Below are 17,677 nucleotides of genomic sequence, written 5' to 3' on the forward strand. Positions count from 1 at the left end.
ATATTGTGAAGTATGACAAAGATGGTGGAAATTTTAGCACATGTATGAGGACTGTACTGCAGGGCTCCCCCAGATGTATCTAAACACTGGAACCATGACTTCAGCAGCCCAAACATGTGCTCTCTGATATTTCTTGTTTGAGCGTGTGCCTCATGATACCATTTTTCAGTTGGTGTGTGTGCGTTTCTGATGGGCACCATCAACCACAGTTCAAGTGCATAGCCAGCATCCTCCAGTAAATGACCCTCTGGGATATGCCCCCAGAAAACATCTGATACAGTTGTGAGTTGTGACAGATACCTGAGTCATGTAACTGCCTGGGTTGCCAGCACACAAATTCAGGATGATTCTCTTAGCATTACACATGAACTGGCAGATAATGGAATGGAAGCCCTTTTTATGTATGTGCACTCTTCCCTGTTCCCTGGGCGGTGCTTTGATTTATAAATGTGTACAGTCTATGGCACCCAGGACTTCAGAGTAGTGTGCTTCTGCATAGTTTTGGCTCTATCTGCAGGTGTATGGGGAAAATATATGTAGTCACTAGCATGTTGCAACATCGCATTCAGGAATTGATTTAGGATCCTAGATGATGATACCCACAACACCCCCAGCATGTTCCCCGTTGGTCTCTGAAAGGTCCCTATAGCTAATATTCTAAATACTACACATACCGTGGTCTCCACTGGTTTTGGTTCCCATTGGTTTTCCCTTGCTGTTAGTTGAGGATGACAAAGACTGCACAGTTCTTATAGTGTGTCTATAGCCACCCTGTAGCATTTTACAATTTCCACATCAGCTTTCAACAGTAGATTTGGATATACATTGTAGTTGCAGATTTGAATCTCATGTCCTTCAATCTGTGTTTAAAGATGTTAAAACCTATATGTAATGCTGAAAAATGTGTATAGTAATTTTCTAATAATTTTCAGGAATAAATTGTCTAGAAACTATTCTGAACAATGTATTTCACTGTTATTTGAGGAATACATCATTCATACTTTCTCTTTTCTGTTTTCAGGTGATGAAGGTCAGACTAGGAACTGAGCTCTGTGCATTGAGTGAATACACAGGCTTGAGAAGCAATGGAGGGAGAGAGGTATGTTGATAACTTTTTTCTGTTTTAGAAAATTAAATACATCTGATCCTGTTTATAGACCTGTATTTTTCACCATATTATGCATATTTATTTGAATACAGGAATACCCATCATGCATCAGTAAGGTAAGTGAAGTTATCATACTATAACTGTGCTTATAACTGTGAATGAAATAAAAAATGTTGAACTATCATATAGCATTAAATTATTGTTTCAGCACAAAGTTTTTGAAGCATACTCCACAATTTAAGTAACAATGAGATTGGTGTATCTGTCACACATATGTTGAAGTGGATATTTTGCCTGTGAGCCTCATTGGTTTGAGTGCTGTTTGTAATGCATATTTTGGTGTATTTGTTTGTGTTCTATTTTCTAGGGATTGATCCATTGTATATAGTTTGCTTATGTATAGCCTGATTGGGTGTCTGCTTATTAGTGGTTGTAGTGTTGTTTGAACCTATGTGTGGTAACCTCTTCAGTTTAACATTGGTGTTGCATCTGCCTACAAATGTTGAGGTATTTTTTGTTAAAACACAGTTATGGTGTAGCATAAAAATAAAAACCTTGTGTACAGGAATGTGAGGGCTTGTAAAACTCAACACTGCTTGTTCGCAAAGTCACAAAAATACTGCATTCCTCTGCAGACACCAGCAAGTAGTACTAAGCAGCAATGGCAAATAAAAAGCAAAACCAGAAAGCAGTCCACAACGTCTAAAACGATAAAAAATCTTCTTTATTGCATGCAGTAGTAAGCACTTTCACCAGAATGGCTTCCTCAGACTGTAGCAGCATACACATCACACAGTCAATAAATAGCTTCAACAATTAACAACAGGGTGTTGTTCAAACCAATTAATTAAACAATAACATATTCATGAAGCTTCTACTATAAAAACATCCATTATGAAACATAGATAAAACAACAGTTAAAAACAAGCAAAAGTGACTGTTCAAAAAATAATAAAATATATTATATATATTATTTTGTATTTAATTTTATTTATTCACAGCTTTACCTAACTTCCTTCTTTTCAAAAAGGTTGTAGACTAACTTTATCATTCAACCCAGGGGTTGAATCAGCTCTGCATCTTATAATCCATCTGAGTTCCATCTCAAGTGTATAAGCTTCCACATCCCCACCCCTCATAGTATCATGAATAATCTGTAAGGCAAAAGGTAAAGGAATGTGTAGTCCCTGCCTGTATCTGATGTTTCGCTAGTGCATTAGTAATATCACCTATTCTCATTTTATAAAGATGTTCCCTAATTCTCAACCTCAACTGCCTATTGGTTTTGCCAATATAAAATGCTTGGCAGGCAGTGCAACTAGCGAGATAAATCACATTTACTGACCTACAATTAGTCCCTGTGGAAAAAGAAAAGATTTGTCCAGTGACAGGTTGTACAAATATATTACTATTGTTAATAAATCTACACTGATTACAACTACCACATGCAACCGTATTAAAATTGGTCATGTACCTCACACCTTCCTTATGACACAACATACTTTTCAAGTTCATCTTATTCTTGTATGTGTATCTAGGTCTTATTCCTACTAATTTAGAAACATCTTCATCTACATCTGTTGTTAATTGTTGAAGCTATTTATTGACTGTGTGATGTGTTTAACATTGGTATTGCATCTGCCTACAAATGTTGAGGTATTTTTTGTTAAAACACAGTTATGGTGTAGGTTTACTGACGTGTGCTGATAGCTTAACATTGGTATTGCATTTGCCTACAACACCTTGGATGTTTTTGTTAAACATAGTGATAGCTAGGTTTACTGACACTTGTTCAGATAGACATTTCTTTGCAGCAGTTCAACACTGGTATTGTATCTGCCTACAACACCTTGGGTGTTTTTGTTAAAGCACAGTTATAACATAGGTTTACTGACACTTGTGCAGATAGACATTTCTTTGCAGCAGTTCATAATCAGCAAGCATCATCAGGATGTTTACATTCTGCAGGCTAATGATTGTTACTAATTTTAGTAGATAATGCATACAGTTGTACACAAACAGTACTGTTAGTACAACATGTATTGCATCCTCATATATCAGAAGCTGTGGTAATTGAATATATAATATATTTGTTACCATTGTATTCATTATATTCATGCAATTTTAGCCAATTATCATGCTGCCTGGCTCATATGTTTGCATTATGGCTTGCTATTGTCCACAATATTGTCATATCACTTTCTCCTCATTTTAACAACATTGTGTCTGTTCATATAAATCATTACACACAGACAGTACAGTCTCTATATTTGAACATTCATACATGTTTACAACATTAATAAATTGTATGTGTGTGTCTCTAAGCCTATATATGTTTTCAAAAAAGGATACTGATGATCTGTTTACAAATAGGACATTGAGGACCAAGCATGCATAAGGTACCTCTGTCCATAATAGAAGTCCCTGAGTACATTTTCATCATTTTCATATTAAGGTCTACTGTGATCTTCATGGGAATGTTCTGTGTGATATTCATTTGTTTTTCCTTTTTGTTGTGTTTTGCAATCTTTGCAGAGCATGGGATCAGTGGATATTCTCTTATTAGATGACAATGATGAGGTCATGCCAGGCCACTGCCAGTATCTTCCAATAATGATGGTGATGGTGACAATAATGAGGAAGCTGGACCCATCCCTACCCAAGCCATCATGCCTGCAGCCCAAAGGTGACAACACCAGGACCAGAATAGATATGATTATCAGGAGAAGATCCAGGAGGTTGTGACATGATAGGGACATTCTTTCAAGATATAGCACAGGCTATGCAAGATTCATTCAAGGAGTAGCTTGTGGGGTCATTCATGAGTTACAGCCCCATGAGCTTGGTTCCTCTGGTCTACAAATATTGTCTGTGTGCTCCTCTTTTGTTATGATGCCAGCATGCTAATTCCCAAATAATTGATTGGACTGCATAGACACACTCCTGTGAATGCATACCATGTAGCTGTCATGCTTATGTGTTATTTTCATGTGACATTTACTTCTGTTTCAATATGAGCATGACACATTAACACATTACACTTTCCTCCTACATTCAGATGTTCATGCATTGTGGCCATTAGCCTGCAGCTACTGCTGTAAGACATAGCCTGTAAACATGTGTTTTACTGTGGCAAATGACAGACAAAATATGTTGTCCGTAGTCTATCAATAACACTGTGGTATAGCTTGGAATTGTGTATTGGCATATCATATATATGGAACAGAAGTACATATCAGTTTCCCCATGTGTTTTAGATGACAGCTGTCATGGCGTTTCACTGGCATGATGTAGTGTTTTGTGCCACCTATTGGCAATACTGATGCTACCTGGGATCATATTCAGGTACATCATGGCTATGTGCAGTCCACCTGACTATATCAAACAGCAGTGTAGCTTTAATATATATACAGTTTTACAGATGATTTATTTTTAACAGTACATTACACCATGTTTGCTCTATCTTAAATTTTCACATCCATTACTTATTTGCATAAGTTCACATCTTCTGCAAATAGTTGTATACATTAACTGATTGTACTTGAGTGTGCACATACTCAGATCTATACTAACACACATTTTTACCTTTGAGAGGTGAGCATTCACTGACTTACTGCTGATGTTCACAGGAGTGTCCTCTATTCAGTAATGAGCAGGGTCGGTGGCATACACCCGCATTTGTTTATTCAACATTTGCAAGAGAGTATATGTGTATGTACCTGAAATTCTAAGCTTGCTTACCTATGCATGTTGATGTTTCATGACTGTACATTACTCTGCATGTGTATTTTATATATTGCTAGGTCTGTGGACATCAGCAGCCATTCTGCCCATGTGACATACATTTTCCATTTTGTTAAATGTATTTTGGTTTGTCTTCTTTAGCACCATATGTGCTGTGCACATTCATTCATGGTGTGTCAACTTACCTTGTCCTGTTTCCCTGATGTGGGCCCAGGATGTCCACCTCCCTTCCATGTTCATATTTCCCTATTATATTTGCACATATGTTTGCCTTTGTAGTAGTTATTGACCATTGCCATGTGTTTGTCTGTCATGGTGAACATGTGCCAAATGTATCAGAATTTTATCATGTGGGACATGTGCACACAAGTCACTGGCTACTACTTGCAATATGTTCTTTTTCTCATTATACTTATGTGTTAACCAGGGTACTTTGTTGACATCCGTGTGCACAACCAGCTATATATATTAAGCTGTAGTGTGATATTTTAGTAAATATTCTTACATGTCATCGGTTTGCATGTGTTTTGACCTTGATTTCAAGTACATTCCATTTAGGAACCAGCAATACAAGACAGCACTCCTTCCTCGAAAAGAATTATTGATGTTCACAATTCACATAGGTACTGGCTGCATAAGCCTTCATCAGTGTAAAGAACCATTGTTACATGAGACCATTAAATACTTTCTACTTACACCCCATTGGACAATCACAAACAATCATTTAACCTTGGTGGAAACAAGCCCACTAACCTAATGATTCACCTTTTTTATTTTTGATCCAGTAGTTTATGCCATCCACCTTTGTTATTTCTTTTATACCCAATTTTATCAATAAATGTAAAATAAGATTTAGCAGTGTTATGTTGCAGAGTGTGTTTATATAAAGCATTAGTAGTTTTTTTGCATCTGCTATCACTCATATAAATCTCAGAGGTCAAGAAGTCTGACCTATATAACATGCTGAACAGTTACATGTAGCTAGGTATATCAGCCAGTCTCTGGATTATCAGGTTAGGGGGCTTGTTTCCACTAAGGTTAAATGATTGTTTGTGATTGTCCAATGGTGTGTAAGTACAAAGTATTTGATGGTCTGATGTAACAATCATTCTTTACACTGATGAAGGCTTATGCAGCCAAAACCGGTACGTGAATTGTGAACATCAATAAATTATTTCCAGGAAGAAGGAATGTTGTATTATATTGTTGGTTGTTGGATTTTATAAGAAGACTGAGCACCTGGTGACTGTACTTGCAAAGAACTTGGTTTCTTGACATTCCATTTAGGCCAATAATAATCATGCATGCACATCTACACCTGTGTGTTGCCTTTGACATGACTTATGTGTGTAACATGTATACATTCCATTACACATTTGTTTGGGTTGTGTACACCTACTTGTGTATTTAGCAGCCATTTTGTTGCTTTTCTGCAGTGCTTCTGTTTGTCAGTGTGCTTGTATTTTTGCCTTTCAGGTGCATGGTCGTAGGTTCAGTTCTCTTCACTGCTGGAGTTTGTTGGAGCCTATTATTGTTAGATCTGCATTTGCTCATCTTTGATGTTGCTCAGCTTACACCTCATTGCTGATGGATGATGTGGTAATGTGTTTATTTATCCAATTTGAACCGTGATCCTAATTTATTACCCTCCATCTACATCTACCATTGTTCATACACATCTAGGTATGACTGCTACACAGTTTGCAACATGTCACAATGTGATAGTGCATAGGAAGGTATGTTTTCCTTCATTCCACTATGGCTGGTATGCATCCCCATCTTGTTTGATAACTTTCCATTGCCCGTGTTGTGCAGTTTGCCATCTGTGTAGCTTACTTGTCCTTACTGTTTTTTTCCCAACCGTTGTCTATCTTGTGTTGTGATATTTGTTCTATGAGTACACCTGTCATGACATCCTTCCTCCTCTTTCCCTATGTTTACCTTTCCTTCTATTCTTGAAAAATAATGGGGCATATTACTACCAAAAAAAAATTGCCCATGGCCATTTAACTTTGCTTCAGATTTTCCTATTCCAACATCCTTCTTGTGTGCACTTACTCTTCATCCATACCCCTCATCTTCTTTTCTATCTCCCATTTTCCATGGGTGTGTGCATTACCTGTGTCCCCCACACAAGTCCGGAACCCACTGTTAGCAAATGTCAGTTGTGATGATATGACTGTGATTGTCCTTTATGTTTAATTTCCTTATTAGAAATGTTATGGATGCAAGTAGGCATATTTTATAAGCACATGCTTTATGGAGATATCTGTAGTTGTCTCCGAGCTTACGGCAAAGGTTGCTAATGATATATGTTACAAATGGCATCAGAGCTTTGAAGCAAGTACTTTTTGTTAGTAAATGAATTACAGAAATATCCATAGTTGTCAGCAAAGTTTCTGGGCAAAGTAGTGACAATTTTATTACAAAAGCTTGCAGCTTACATTGGGATAGATAGAATTATTTTCTTTTATATTGTATCTTAACAGAGTCAGTTATATTCTGTAGTTGTCCTTAATCTTACTGGACAGATTCTGTTTTATATATCTATTTACCTATATACCTGTCTCTCTATCTATCTATCTATCTATCTATCTATCTATCTATCTATCTATCTATCTATCTATCTATCTATCTATCTCTGTGTGTGTGTCTGTGTGTGTGTGTGTGTGTGTGTGTGTGTGTGTGTGTGTGTGTGTGTGTGTGTGTGTGTGTGTGTAACTATCAGGATGCTTGAATTGTGATAATCTTGTCATAACTTTGTTAATGTCCAACATTTTTATACCTGTTTTTCATTACTTGTGGAGTAATGTAGATTTGTTTAGTGCAATATTGTTACCAAAATACTAAAAAATATGTTGTTTGGGTTGTGTACACCTACTTGTGTATTTAGCAGCCATTTTGTTGCTTTTCTGCAGTGCTTCTGTTTGTCAGTGTGCTTGTATTTTTGCCTTTCAGGTGCATGGTCATAGGTTCAGTTCCGTTTCCTGCTGGAGTTTGTTGGAGCCTAGCATTGTTAGATCTGCATTTGCTCATCTTTGATGTTGCTTAGCTTACACCTCATTGCTGATGGACAATGTGGTAATGTGTTTATTTATCCAATTTGAACCATGATCCTAATTTATTACCCTCCAACACACATCTACCGTTGTTCATACACATCTAGGAATGACTGCTACACAGTTTGCAACATGTCACAATGTGATAGTGCATAGGAAGGTATGTTTTCCTTCATTCCACTATGGCTGGTATGCATCCCCATCTTGTTTGATAACTTTCCATTGCCCGTGTTGTGCAGTTTGCCATCTGTGTAGCTTACTTGTCCTTACTGTTTTTTTTCCCAACCATTGTCTATCTTGTGTTGTGATATTTGTTCTATGAGTACACCTGTCATGACATCCTTCCTCCTCTTTCCCTATGTTTACCTTTCCTTCTATTCCTGAAAAATAATGGGGCATATTACCACCAAAAACAAATTGTCCATGGCCGTTTAACTTTTTCTCAGATTTTCCTATTTCAACATCCTTCTTGTGTGCACTTACTCTTCATCCATACCCCTCATCTTCTTTTCTATCTCCCACTTTCCATGGGTGTGTGCATTACCTGTGTCCCCCACACAAGTCCGGAACCCACTGTTAGCAAATGTCAGTTGTGATAATATGACTGTGATTGTCCTTTATGTTTAATTTCCTTATTAGAAATGTTATGGATGCAAGTAGGCATATTTTATAAGCACATGCTTTATGGAGATATCTGTAGTTGTCTCCGAGCTTATGACAAAGATTGCTAATGATATATGTTACAAATGGCATCAGAGCTTTGAAGTAAGTACTTTTTGTTAGTAAATGAATTACAGAAATATCCATAGTTTTCTGCAAAGTTTCTGGGCAAAGTAGTGACAATTGTATTACAAAAGCTTGCAGCTTACATTGGGATAGATAGAATTATTTTCTTTTTTATTGTATCTTAACAGAGTCGGTTATATTCTGTAGTTGTCCTTAATCTTATTGGACAAATTTTGTTTTATCTATCTATCTATCTATCTATCTATCTATCTATCTATCTATCTATCTGTCTATCTATCTATCTATCTGTCTATCCATGTGTGTGTGTGTGTGTGTGTGCGTGTGTGTGTGTGTGTGTGTGTGTGTGTGTGTGTGTGTGTGTGTGTGTATAACTATCAGGATGCTTGAATTGTGATAATCTTGCCATAACTTTGTTAATGTCCAACATTTTTATATCTGTTTTGCATTACTTACGGAGTAATGTAGATTTGTTAGTGCAACATTGTTACTAAAATACTCCATTGTCACTTGAGCTATTTTGAGTTTCTTCCAATACTTTTAGATATTACAATGTTTTCTGAAAGTTCAACATAATGGCATAATGTGCAGAAATCCACAAACATTAAGGAATCTGGGCCATAGTTTTGATGCAATGGAAAAGGTTGATAAAAGAAATGAAAGAAATGCATCTTCTGTGGAGACCGTAGAGATTAGCATTCAGGAAATAAATGTATCTGGTGAATTCAGTATTAATGGGAAAAATAATATATGTATCAAATGTTTATATGATCCCAGTAAAATATGAAAAGGAAATTGTACAGTTGATGTTTTTATTCATATGTGGTTCAAGATTAGACCAGTGAAAAGAGGTGTTGTGCATATGAATGAAGATGAAGGGCATTGGGGTTACTAAATCTAGTTGTTTAGTCTGCTTCTTTAAACTTGCATGAGTATTAGATTGTGTAAAGAAAGAGAATAAGAGTTTAATGCTGATAATGTTTCAATATAAGTCCAAAAATTCTAGGATGCTGATTCTGATGAGAATAATAAAAACAGGAAAAGGATATGTGAATGAAGGGGTCTACTTGAAAAGACCAAAATCCCACATAACCAATTCCGACATGACCAAGATAAAATTGCTGAAACCTCACATGAACAAACACTTGGAACACTGATAAGGAACTCTGGGAAACTAACCACTTGTCCATCACCGCAAAAAAACACAAATCAAAGCAAATCAAACCCACCGATGCATATACCAACTCCAAGGTTGCACTTGAGTTGGGAAAGGGCAAAGTTCACAATGGTGGCCAAATGGTTCTTTTCCCACAGTAAAATTCCAGTGTTCGGAGTGTTCCTTCATTTGAGGTTTGGCAATTTCGTCTTGGGCATGTCAGATTCGGTTATGTGGGATTTCAGTCTTCTCAAATAGACCCAAATGAAGAAAAAATGACTGACATGGAAAATAAAAATTGATGATATAGTGAAAGACTGTAGGATGTAGTATAATAATGTGATGAAACAATATCATTATTCAAATGCATGTCAAATTTACAAGAAAAAGTGATTAAGGCCATGAAAGTATGGAAAAAGTGGTATACTAAGTCATCAGAGAGTTAGGATTTCCTAAGGAGACTGAAAAAATAGGTTACCAGTAAAGGGGAATATGCCATATAAAAATTAATTTGAAATAGTGTGTTTATTTTGTGGGGAGAAAGAACAACAGAGAATGTGTTTTTTAAATGTAAAAGAGGGGCAAACTGGAAAAAGTTAGAAGGATGTTTTTGAGCATATTAATGACATAAATAATGTACATATGAATATGATTATGTATGGAAATAATAAGAAAAGAATATGTAAGAAGGGTAGAAAAGAATTTATTTTATGTAATATAGGTTATATGAAATGAAAGACTTGAACTAATTTTGTTTAGTGGGAAATGGGTTTTGGTAAATGCATTATGAAAAGTCAGATTATGGTTGTGGAAGAAGGAGTGGGGGTCAATTATGGAAAATAATAATGAGGATGATATAAGAAAAATGATAACTGGAAGTAATACACATGAATATATGTGCCTGTAAATATGTTAATAATGTTTTTATGTTGTAATAAATAAAGGACCCTACTTTTTCCATAGATGCCTTAGGGTCTTTTATACCAAATTGAGTTACCACCAATTCAGATTGATGGGACCTTGGTTTAACATTTCATCCAATGGATGATACACTCAGGAGTACGGTACCACCCTTATGCTGCATTGCAGTGTTGGTAAGTCATCTGCCTGGTGTGGGAATGGAACTTATAACCTTCTGCACAGAAGGTAAATGTGCTACCTACTGCTCCACTACCATGCGCTGTTAATAGCTTGTGTGTGGGATGGCAGGCCCCTTTACCCCACCCTAGCTATGCCTGTAAATAATTTTAAGCAATTTGTAGTTGAGACTGCTGCTTATGCTCATCTGACCTCTGCAGCCAAATACCTAGTTTTCAAACATGCTCAGGCAATGCTGGACTACAGGCTGCTAACTCCCGACCACATATATCTATATATCTATATATCTATATGTATCTACATATATATATATATATATATATATATATATATATATATATATATATATATATATATATATATATATATATATATATATATATATATATATATATATATATATATATATAGCTATATATCTATATATAAATATATATATATATATATATATATATATATATATATATATATATATATATATATATATATATATATATATATATATATATATATATATATATATATATATATATATATATATATATATACACACACACACACACACACACACACACACACACACACACACACACATACACACACGTTCAACGGTCGCACAAACTTGAATGTATTTATTATTCATTTATTTATTATTTTTTTGTTTACTGGGATAGTTTGATTGGACACTCAGGCCCATTTTCAGCAGAGGCACGGGGAGAAAAGCTCCATTAAAATTACAAAATTTACAAAATAATTTACAGAGAAAAGTGAATTTCATTTTTTTTGCAGTAGAAATGAGGTTTTAGAATCATGCATTGTGTAATGCAATTAAGACAGAGGTTAATACAATTTGATTTCTGTAGGAGTGTTATACAATAATAAACAGTTTGCATTTACATATATAACATTATATAAATTTCATTCACATACGAGTGATGCAAACAGTATACAGTTTTAAATATATATATATATGATTTATTAACATTTATAGAATAAGTTAGCAGAGCTGAAGAGTAAGAGGCTGATGACAGCCTAGAGATCTGAGAGACAGAGAGTTTGTTAGGGTGAGAACAATAACAGAGCCAGGAGGAGTTTAGTTGCTGTTATAGGTTGTGCTTAAAGCTAGATGCATAGCTGTCCTGTTTTAGTGGGATAGGCAGGGAGTCCCACTGTCTAGTGACAGAGGATGAGTAGACTGAGTTTCCATCAGTATTATGGGATTTAGAAGTTATTAGCAGGCTCTGATTAAACTGAGCAAAAGTAAAATGGGGGAGAGTAGTGCTTAAGAATGTTTTGTAGATAAGGGCATGTGTGTAGTTTGTGTATTGTTTGGTGGGCAATTTGAATTTGAGTGACTGTAAGGTGATTAGGTAGCGCTAGCCAGTTGAGCTTCTTTAGTGTTAAGCAGTGGTGTGTACAGTAGGATGCATTAGATGCAAAGCTGGCTGTTTTGTTAAAGTATACCTCTAATGTATTTAGTAGGATGGCCTGAATATTGGTTAATATGGGTGATGCATAGAGAAGGGAGGGAAGAAGGTATGATGATGCTAAAGATTTTCTTGATGAGTTTGTGTGGTAGGGCTTGTTTTGGTAGAGGAAGCCCAGTTTTTGGTGAGTTTTTTGATGGCCTGGATGATATGCAGTTCAAATGTTAGCTTATTGTTTGTTATGACTCCTAGTAGTTTAGTATTTGATACAGTTGCTATAGTGTTGTTGTTTGTTGAAGTAATACTAAAGAGTGTACAGGTTGTTGAAAGTTATCTGGGTGTGAAAAGCATTATTTATTTTTTATTTATTTGTCATTTAGGATTAGCTGATGCCTCTTTAGCCATGAAGAAGATGAAGAAAAGAGAAACTCATAGGAAAGTGGAAATCCTTGTTGGCATACAGTTAGAAACCATACAGGGACTGACCGACTTCCCATGGAAAACAGCAAGTGTGGTGCTTAACCTCTAAGATGTGAACTGAGAAAGTTATGTCCTTACCAGGTGTGAACCTGATGCAAATGTCTAACACATTTATTACTCTTAATTTTTCATCAGACTGAATTACCAACCAGTTGAACTCAGTGGGCCTAGTCCCCACTGGGCTAAAACTCAAGGATTCATAAATAAAGCATGAGATAAAGGAATGCTGCGAGATACAGTACTTTACACTGTAGTCAATAATACTAAATCTCACAACATAAAAACATATTCTTTATTTGTTTACTTTTGCTGATGTTATTAACTCCACTAAGCCTGAGTCCTGCTTTCAGTGCAGAACTGAGGTGACATTTATAATCTATAAGTGTGATTTGGCAAGATTGTCAAAGATATTCCACTTCTTTATTCTTGAAGGGAACTGGGTATTGCCGCCAATAGTACACAGACCATGGCAAATGTTATGGAATAAAAGGTTAAAGAAGAATTTACACTTTTCTAAATGTGCAATGAAGGACAGCTTAGTTTACAATGTGCTGTTTCAGCAGAACAGAGCTGCTAGTCAAGTAAAAGATTCCTTTTTGAATAGATCATCAGGATTACTGTACTCCTCTGTGGCAAAGCTGCTATCCTCTCTGGCACAGTAAATATGAGTGACATGTTAGAAAACTGAGTTTATTATTATTTAATTAATTTATTTATTGACATTTGTTTACCAGAAGAGTCTGTCCGGGCTTGCAGTCCCATTTTCAGTAAAGGCCCTAACAGAAAGAATTGCAAAAGACATTTGCAATGAATACACAAAAGAGAAAAATACAATAGCACATTAGCACTGATGCAATAAGAGAACATTAACATATCATCAAGAATTAATATTATTAGATTATCAATGCAGATTACGAGAAAAAGAAACAATTGTGTACATTATTTACAGTGTTGACAGTTAACATTAGGGGTGTTGAATAGACATACATACATAATCTGAAAATAGAGACAGTGTGATGACACAAAGCAAGGGAGTTATGCTGATGAAAAATGAGGGAGAACATTTTGTGGTAGGAGATATACAAACAGTGGAGCAGTGTGAAATGTGATAAAAAAAGGGAAATATAGATATGAGAAAGTAGTGGAATAGTGTAACTGGAGAAGAAGGTAAGAAAGACTATGGTCGGAGAGTAGATATGCCAGGATGGGGGCATAAGCAAAGCCAGGAGGATGGCAGGTAATGTTTTAGGTTGCTGTTCGCACTATGTATCTTGCTGCCTAGTTTTAAAGCAGTAGGAAAGGGGTTCTATTTTCTAGTGACACAGAATGAATAGAGTGAGTTGCTTGCATGATTACAGCATATGGGGGTAAATAAGTTTTTGTTACTAGATGTCAATGATCTTGGTGTGGAGTAGTGCTTTAGTATGTTTATTAGAGATGGACAGGCACGGGGTTTGTGAAAAAGTTTATTTGTGGCAATTAGTTGTGAATATGCAAGGTTGTTGGGTAATTTAAACCATTTGTTTTTCTTCATTGCGGTGCATGAGTATGATGGGGACAATTTGATGCAAATCTGGCTATGTTGGTGTAGTAAGTTTTTAATTTATTTAGTAGGATAGACTGGTGGTTGGTTAGTATGCGTAAAACATAAAGCAGGCAGGGCAAAAGGTAGGAACCTGCAACAGATTTCCTTGATGAGTTTGTGAGGTAGGTTGTGTTATAATAGAGAAGCCTTAGATTTTGGTTATTTTTTTTAATGGAATGTGAAATGTGTAAGTCGAATTTTAAGTTACCATCTATTATGACACCTAAAAGTTTAAAGTCAGATACATATTGTTTGTTGAGTTGATGCTAAAGGGTTGTTAGAGTGAATTTAAGGATCTTGGTATAAACAGCATTAACTTGTTTTTTTTAATATTTCCGTGTAGTTGGTGGTTAGTTAACCTGGTTCAATTGATAATAAAGACTCTTGAGTTATTTGTTGGAGCTGTGGGAGGCTTGGGACAGAGCATGTGAGGGCTGCATCATCGGTGTATCAGACTAAGGAGGCATGCTTGCCAGCTTTCAAAATGCTCTTAGCAAAGATGCTGAAGAGTAGTGAGCCTAGAATTGAGCCCTGTGGTAGTCCAATGCAGACAGGTAGGAAGGAAGAAAAGTCAGTTTTTCATTTTACTGCCTGGTGTCTGTTTAAGACATAACTCTGAAAACAGGAAAGGGCTGATTAGGACAGAGAGAGGGAAGATAGTCCTTGTAAAAGTAATTGGTGTGATGCATTCTCTTGACATGTTGAAGAAAAGGAAGGACACAAGGTAACTGTTATTTCATTTTGAATTCATGATTTGTCAGATATTGAGTAGGGCAGTAGTTGTGCTATGGTAGGGGCAGAAACCAAGTTGCATAGAGGAGAAGAGATTATTGGACGTGAGACAGGTTAGGAGTTGAGTATGTATGTATTTTTCTAGTATTTGGAAAGTGGAAGTAAAATTGCAATTGGTCATTAATTGGAGAAGTCAGTGATATTCCTGCCTTTTGTGTAATGATATTATGTGAGCCATCTTTCAGGTAGAGGGGTTGTAGCACTCTATGATGGACCTATTTATTTTTTAACATGGAAACTAGATATGCAATAACTTTTGCTGCTGTTTTCAGATAATCTGGTGGAAGACTGTCAACTGCAGTACTTGAGGTTTAAGGGTATGGAAAAGTTTATTGATAGTAGAAGTTGGTACTGGTTGAAGGGAAAAATAAGAGAGGTGTTGAATATGTGAGGTAGGTAGTACAGTGGAAGAGAGTGGTGCACTATTTAGAAGAGAAATGAACAGATTGGTGTTGAATTTGGTGGGTATAGAGTTGCTGTGGTTGTTGCTGCTGGTAGTGGTGGTTGGTGATGGGGAGGTGGTTTGGCCAAGGTACAGGGCTCTGTTTAAATTTCATCAGAATTGTTTGGGATTTTGTTTGTGCTTGTTCTAGTGATTTTGGAAGCAATTGGTTTAGTCAGATTTGATTTTTTACTTGATGTGATTTTGTTGTCTAAAATTTTGCCAGTTTAGTTGTGTTTTATTTCTGACCCATGTTTTCCAGCCCTTGTCTTTATTCTGCATAAGTTGCATGGCATGGCTGTAAGCCATGGTGCAGGGTTGTTTTTACTCTTTTATTCTTAATGGGAACAAGTTCATTTAGGATGGCAGTGAAAGTGTGATTAAAATGACTAATGGCTTTGTCTAATGATAAACTAGTTAATGAATTCCAATTGTATTTGCGAAATTAATCTATGAAGATTTCTTTACTGATGAATGAGTTGAGTTTGTGTACTTATAGATTATGTGCTTAGGGTTGTGTTTATCCTGTCTGATAGTGAAGGCTGGTGGGTGGTCACTGATGGTGTCAGCAATACATCCAGCAGTGTTGATTTTGGAGGGAGAGTTTAGGAGTTTGATAAGATCTAGTCTAAGGCTGACTTGTTGTTGCTATGCTTGCTGGTTCTGGTTGGAGAGGGGATGAGTTGGAGAAATCATTGAGATTTATAGATAGAGAGGAAGGGTTAGAAACAATTCTAGAGTCATCTATATTAAAGTCCCCTAGTATAACGATTTCATTTTTTATATCAAGAGTCTAGGATGTCTTCTAGTATAGGGGCATTGTTACCAGGAAGAAAATATATTTTTGTGATAAAAATACTCTTGTGGTTGTTGAGTTGAAGTAGTGAGATAATTATTTCGATGTTGTGAAAACTGGGGTTTGAAAGGAGGTCTTTTGTAACTTTTGGGGTGTTATTGTAGAAGAAGGCCATGCCTCCAGCTTTTTTATGTCATCTATCATTTTTTAATATGTTATTACCTGGGGGAAGAATTTCCTCATCTGTGGTGATAGTTTCAGTTGCTGCATGTATGTCAGGAGTATGTGTTGCTATGCAGGTTGTTGTATTGATTAGTAGAAGGAATATGGGTTTGGGTGAGTGGGTGAGCAGAGATGAATTGCTTCATGGATTGTTGGGAAGGTCCAAGGTTGGCTAGCTATCAATTCCAAGGACAAAGGATGATCAAAGAATGGTTGTAGCAAGACCATTTTTGGTATTTGTCTTTAACTTTTTGGTCATATATATATATTAAGGAGAGAGTGTTTTTTTTTGTTGGAGCTAGAGAAAGGATGTGCTGACCTGAGGTGGTGGAGATTTTAAGGTGTAGTGTTGTGTTGTAGGATGTAGTGTAAGCAGGTAGAGTTAGAATGAGAACGATTGGTGCATATTGGACTTGCATCTTAATTGTGTGGCTTTGGTACTGGGGATGGTATTTGGTATAAAAGTGGCTAATGGTGGGGAGGATGAGAATGAGGTAAGCAGTATTGTTCTGATTTGTAAGACATTGTTACTGGGTGGAATAGGGAAGTATAAGTGTGACTGAGTTTGAGGTGAGTGGGAATTGGGAGTAGGGTAGGGAAGTAGAGAGAGCCTGAGCATAGCGAAGGGAATGGGGCAGTTCACACCCTGTGACATTTAAAAGGAAAGAATTATCACCAAGCATGAATTTGCAAAGTGATTACATTTATATTAGGATACTGCTTTGCAGAAATGCTGTTAAAACTTGCATTGCCTGATTTTAAGGTGACACTTGCTTTGTGTAAAAGGGTGAACTAATTCTGTGCTATGGAAACAATATTTGCTGCAATATTAGGCAGACAAGATTGTAATTAGAATAGGGGCTATGAAAAAACTGAAGCAGCTAGGGGAGTTAGCACTTTCTGTATTGAAAAGGAAGTGGTATCAGCAAATCTGCAGTACTGGTTAGGCTAGGGTTTCCAAGGTGGAATGCTGCTCTCATTCAACCCTTTCAGTGCAGAAAACTAATAAAATAAAACTAGTTAG

Source organism: Protopterus annectens, chromosome 1.part2 (assembly GCF_019279795.1).
Source record: "Protopterus annectens isolate FY-2018-M chromosome 1.part2, PAN1.0, whole genome shotgun sequence".
Classification (NCBI taxonomy): Eukaryota; Metazoa; Chordata; order Ceratodontiformes; family Protopteridae; genus Protopterus; species Protopterus annectens.